This window comes from Suncus etruscus, chromosome 13, assembly GCF_024139225.1.
Source record: "Suncus etruscus isolate mSunEtr1 chromosome 13, mSunEtr1.pri.cur, whole genome shotgun sequence".
Classification (NCBI taxonomy): domain Eukaryota; kingdom Metazoa; phylum Chordata; class Mammalia; order Eulipotyphla; family Soricidae; genus Suncus; species Suncus etruscus.
The window spans coordinates 79741875-79748094 of record NC_064860.1 but is presented as its reverse complement, the minus strand read 5'-3'; the positions used below and the strand labels follow the sequence as shown (position 1 = coordinate 79748094).

General features: G+C 39.6%; 1 pseudogene; it reads left to right on the top strand.

Moving 5' to 3' along the window:
• The first annotated feature begins 415 nt into the window (after positions 1 to 415).
• On the top strand, positions 416 to 5892 carry LOC126025958 (5'-AMP-activated protein kinase catalytic subunit alpha-1-like; annotated as a pseudogene).
• The last annotated feature ends 328 nt before the right edge of the window (positions 5893 to 6220 follow it).

Sequence of the window (6220 nt, the reverse complement as noted above, 5' to 3'; positions counted from 1 at the left end):
ATAAGTGTAATAAGACCTCTAACATACTTTTAAGAACACAGTTAAAAATTGTCTTTTCTCATTTAATAAAGAATTAATGGAAGAGTACTCTGATCACTAAATAAATGAAGAAAGATGTCAAATTATTCCTGAATAAAAATGGGATATCGAGAAAAGAAACAGTGGGAAGTGATTTTAACCGCATATTTTCTCTCTCCCTCAGTACTAAAATGAATGAAGGTTGAGGAAAAGGAGAGAAAAGAATGATTCAAGTTTCAAAGGTAAGTGTTTGGTTCCTGGAAAAAGATGGTGGCATCAGAGAAGCAGAAGCACAACGGGCGGGTGAAGATCGGCCACTGAGCTCCACAAAATACAAATTTCTTGAGAAAGTGTTCTTTACTATTATCACTGAAATTGGAATCAGAGATGGTATGCAGGTCCAGAAGTAGATATATGGAGCAATGGGGTTATTCTTTATGCTTTATTATGTGGAATGCTTCCATTTGATGATGATAATGTGCCAACTCTTTTTAAGAAGATATGTGATGGGATCTTTTATACAGTATTTAAATCCTTCTGTGATAAGCCTTTTGAAACCTATGCTGCACTCCTGAGATGAGTCAGGCCCCTTTGCATGACCAATTATTGAGACTAATTCAAGCGACTTATTTGGTGCTTAACACCACCCAACCAGAGCAATCTAAAAGTTGCTGGTTGTGTCTCACTGATAGGCCACCTTACATGAAAGCAGTGGCCTTTAAGGGAGCCATATAACCTCACCGACAATGTTCAATTGTGTCTAGCAAAGATCAAAAATAGAATCACAGTGCCAGTCATAGGACAGGGGTTATGTATGGGTCAGGTACCCCCAGAAATGGAGACATTTGTAATGAAACAATATCTCTCAACATCGCCAAAGGACAATGGGTGATACCTACACAAGGGTGATGGGTGTGCTCTGCTGTGGGGGTGACTCCTTGTCAGAATTCAAATTTTCACAAAGAAACAATGCCTTCTGTGTAATGGTCATGATTTTTTCCAAAGTGGTATACCACTCCAACCTCCCTGATTACTTGAAACAATTGTACTATGATCAAAAAGGAGGGAGACCAAAAAAAGGAGATTATAACAGTTCTCATGGTAGCATCTCTTTTTGCCCAAGGATCTATGGGAGTTGAAACAGGAATAGCTGCATTTGTTGAGCGAAAGCAAGGCTTCAGCAGCCTTACGGTTGTGATAGACTAATACATCTTCCACTTAGACCCATAAATGCCTTGGAAAAATCACTCTCCTCCTTAGCAGAAGTGGTTCTACAAAACAGAAGGGGACTAAATCTCGTATTAGAACAACAAGGAAAACTATGTGCAGCCGTCAGAGAGGAATTTTGTTACTATGCTGACCATACCAGTATGACTCAGGAGAATTTGGCTAAAGTTAGAGATGGGCTAGAAAGGTGGGAAAAGGAAAAAGAAATCTGGCACCAATTGGTATACATCCTATTTCAGACTTCCCCATGGCTGACCACCCTAGTCTCCTCAGTTGTGGGTCTCCTCACAATGCTTCTCCTAAATAGTAGCTTATGTTAAAGATTGCATTAACACTGTGCAGCTTTTAGTCCTACGCTGACAGTATGCTTATGATGCTCTTCCTGAGGAAGAGTCCTCAGTGTGAACTCAAAAGAAGGGAAATGTTAAGACTAGAATATCTAATATGATATGATATGACATGAATGCTAGATATGTGACAAGTAATAGTAGCTGATTATAATTTATTTATTAGTCAAATGTACTCAAGTGTAGCACTTTTTAGATACCACTTTTTATAGATTCTTAATATACTCATGGTGCCTGTGGTTTTTGCCTTTGCCTCCACTGCCCCACTTGTCTTCTACCCCCTTCTGTCCTGGAATTTTCTCAAACTTTGAGCAGGTCAACATGTACCTTAAGCATCAGAATGTTCCCATCACAATTGACCAACCACAAACATCTGGCAGGATGCTCAACCCACATCAGCAAGTTTGCTCAAACTTAGAGAATGAAAACACCAGTCAGAGAACACCTCCTTAGGGGGAGCCTGCCATAGTTAGAGTGGAAGATGAGCAGACTACAAGATTGGACAATGTGTTCACACCTGGACGAGAGATTGGTGCATTTTTTTTTGAGAATTTACATTTATTTTACTGTTAAACTAAACTAGGATTTAGCACCATTTTTTAAACAAAATACAAAATAGTAAATATATTCATATCTTTTATGGGTCAGAACTTGTGACAACTACTCAAGTCTATTCCATGCTATCTCTCTGGCCCCTCAAATCAATTTTTATAGTATAAAAGCAACCATATCTAACATATAAATAATTGAAACTGGCTATATTTTAATCAACTTTATGAGTAAATTTGACATGCAGAACATGGTTCACTGACTTTTGATCTAAATTCCTGTCAGTTCTTAAGTATAAGTGATGTGAAAACCTAAAACCAGATATTAGATAATAGATGCAATATGTGTTTTATTTATCATAAACAATAAAATATTATTAAGTATTAAAGATTGTATTAAAATTTTATAGGTGCTGGGATTGGAGCAATAGCACATTAGTCTTGCACAAGACCAGCCCAGCTTCCATCTCAAGCATCCTATATAGTCCCCAAGGCAGCCAGAAGTAATTTCTGAATGCAGAGCCACGAGTAACCCCAACCTCCATTGGGTGTGAAACAAACAAAAATTCAGAATTGTTATAACTCTCTAGGAAATAGGAAAATTAAACATTAAAACAATTCAATATATGCACCTAATAAAATTTATTCTTTGTATGCTATTTTGTGTGGCCATACTAAGATAAAGTAGAGTGTTTTCTTGCACAAGTTTTCAGTTATGGATTTTAGTTATAAAAACAGTTTAAAACTTGAATTAGTATGAAAATTTATGCTAAGATTTTATAAACTGTACTTTCAGAAAAAGTTTCCCTGTTTTTTTTTATTGATGTGCTATAATTTACACAATGATGTTAATGAGAGTTTTAAGCATTGATTGTTCCAACACTACACCCACACCAGGGAGCTATTTCCTTCCACCAATATCCAGGTGAACACTTTTCCGTTGTCCCCAACATCTATAGATCAGTTGGCATTAATTTGACTCTTGCTATCACATTAATGAGTACCATCAGAGGTTATTCCTAAGCACAGTGCCAGGAATAACACCTGAACATTACCAGGTGTGGCCCAGTTCCCACTCCAAAAAATAATATGCTAAAAATTAGTGCATTTTTCAAATCCTGATTTCATACCAACCCCCTCCTTTAAGATCCCTTAGGCCTATATGAGATGCCTCCTCAAGTTGCTCCAGGCCTCCAGTCTGTTTATATTGTTAAAGTTTAGGTCCCTTGATTCTATTAAAGTTGACTTTGGTTTCAGTCTGCCGGACAGATCTGGTTGCCCCAGCTAACTGGAATCAATAAATCTGCTTTGCTCTTAAAAAAAAAAAAAGAAATATAAAGGAAGAGAGAGAGAGAAAGGAAGAAAGGAAGGAAGGAAGGAAGGAAGGAAGGAAGGAAGGAAGGAAGGAAGGAAGGAAGGAAGGGAGGAAGGAAGGAAGGAAGGAAGGAAGGGAGGAAGGAAGGAAGGAAGGGAGGGAGGGAGGGAGGAAGGAAGGGAGGGAGGGAGGGAGGGAGGGAGGGAGGGAGGAAGGGAGGGAGGGAGGGAGGGAGGGAGGGAGGGAGGGAGGAAGGGAGGAAGGAAGGAAGGGAGGAAGGAAGGGAGGGAGGGAGGAAGGGAGGAAGGAAGGAAGGAAGGAAAAAAGAAGGAAGGAGGAAGGAAGAAAGGAGGAAGGAAGGAAGAAAGAAGAAAGAAAGAAAGAAAGAAAGAAAGAAAGAAAGAAAGAAAGAAAGAAAGAAAGAAAGAAAGAAAGAAAGAAAGAAAGAAAGAAAGAGAAAGAAAGAGAGAAAGAAAGAAAGAAAGAAAGAAAGAAAGAAAGAAAGATAGAGAGAGAGAGAGATAGAGATAGAGAGAAAGAAAGAAAGAGAAAGAGAGAAAGAAATACAGAGAGAATGAGAGAAAGAAAGAAAGAAGAAGAAAGAAAGAAGAAGAAAGAAAGAAAGAAGAAAGAAAGAAAGAGAGAAAGAAAGAAAGAGAGAGAGAGAAAGAAAGAGAGAGAGAGAAAGAAAGAAGAAGAAAGAAAGAAAGAAAGAAGAAAGAAAGAAAGAAAGAAAGAAAGAAAGAAAGAAAGAAAGAAAGAAAGAAAGAAAGAAAAAGAAAGAGAAAGAAAGAAAGAAGAAAGAAAGAAAGAAAGAAAGAAAGAAAGAAAGAAAGAAAGAAAGAAAGAAAGAAAGAAAGAAAGAAAGAAAGAAAGAAAGAAAGAAAGAAAGAAAGAAAGAAAGAAAGAAAGAAAGAAAGAAAGAAAGAAAGAAAGAAAGAAAGAAAGAAAGAAAGAAGAGGAAGGAAGGAAGGAAAGAAGAAAGAAAGGAAGGAAGGAGGGAGGGAGGGAGGAAGGAAGGAAGGAAGGAAGGAAGGAAGGAAAAAAGGAAGGAAGGAAGTAAGGAAGGAAGGAAGGAAGGAAGGAAGGAAGGAAGGAAGGAAGGAAGGAAGGAAGGAAGGAAGGAAAAGAAAGAAAAAAACATATGCTGCAGGTGGATCCCATGAAGAGGGCCACAATAAAAGATATCAGGAACATGAATGGTTTAACAGGATCTTCCAAAATGTAGTATCACAACCCTTAGGATGGGCTTGGATGGTGGTGGATGGTAAAGGAGGGACCTTTCTCTGCCATCCCAGGCCACATGGCTCTGCAACCCCCTTCAGCCAGCAGGTATCTGGGTCCAGGAGAGCAGCAGGTATAGAACTCGCAGGCAGGCTTCCAGAGAAATAACATCTTTATTTGCCCTGGCCAATGTGTGTGGCCTATATCATAACCATTTATGTTGTATATCTATTCAGCCCTGCATTGTACTTGTCTCTCAGCCATCTGTGCTCCTGCTACTTCTCCATGCTGGCAAAATCCCTTTTGCCCCTGAGGCCAAACCTTTAATAATCTCCCCAAGACCCCTTCCAGGAATAGGCGGGTTTTGCAGGTAGTTACACGTAAATCCAGTGTAGAGTCACACAAAATACCTCTTTCCTGAGAATCCACCATACAGTTTGACTATGTTTCATGACAAAGCCTTAAAAGAAGTTTGTGAAAATTTTGAATGCTCAGAAGATGAGGTTCTTAGCTGCCTTTAAAATAGAAATCATCAGGACCCTTTTCCCATTGCCTACCATCTCATAATAGGTAACAAAAGAATAATGAATGAGGCCAAATATTTTTACTTGGTGACAAGTCCACCTTTTCTTGATCACCATTTGACTTGACCACACCCTGAGACAGTACCATTCCTGGTTGCTGAAATACCACGGGTTTGCCATGCCCTTGATGAATTAAATCCACAGAAATCCAAACACTAAGGAACAAGGAAAGCTCAGTGGCATTTGGGAATTAGAAGTCAGAGTCTACCAAATGATATCATGGCAAAAGTTTGTTGAACAAACTAGATTATGAATGGAAGGTTGTAAACCCATATTACTTGTGGGTTTGAAGGAAGAATCGTGTGTCAAGCACCTATTCCAAGATGAGTCTACAGTTACACCAAGTGGATAGCAAAACAGTCTTACTGGATTTCCAGAGTATTGATGATGAAATTACTGAAGCAAAGTCAGGGACTGCTACTCCACAGAGACTGGAATTTGTCAGCAACTATCTATCTTGCCAAATGAATAATTTAGATGCTTAGACTCCAGGAAAACCCTGAGAAGCTTCTCTTACTTAATCTGTGACATCACTGGACTCTCCTGTTCACTTAACTCCAAGACCAGGAAGTCACACAATAGAGTTTTTTGAGATGTCTGTGAATCTGATTAAAATTCTTGCACAGTAAGTGACCTCTCCCTCAGATCCCAGCGACCAAGATACCACATTCCTTTTGCAACTGGTAACTGGGATGTCTCTGAGGTGGGGGGAGCTGGCTGACAGGACCCCTGAACTAAACCGTACAGCAGGGATATGGGACTCCCAGGTCAGGTCTGGGCAGCTGGGTCCAGGGGATGTGTGGGAAGGGAACATGTAACTCCTTCCACCTGGCATAAACTGGACTGTACAGGTGACCTCTTCTGAAGACCCCAGCAACCAGGATACCACCGTTCCTTTTGCAACAGGTAACTGGGATGCCTTTGCAGCAGTGGGGGAGAGGTAGTCAACGGAACCCA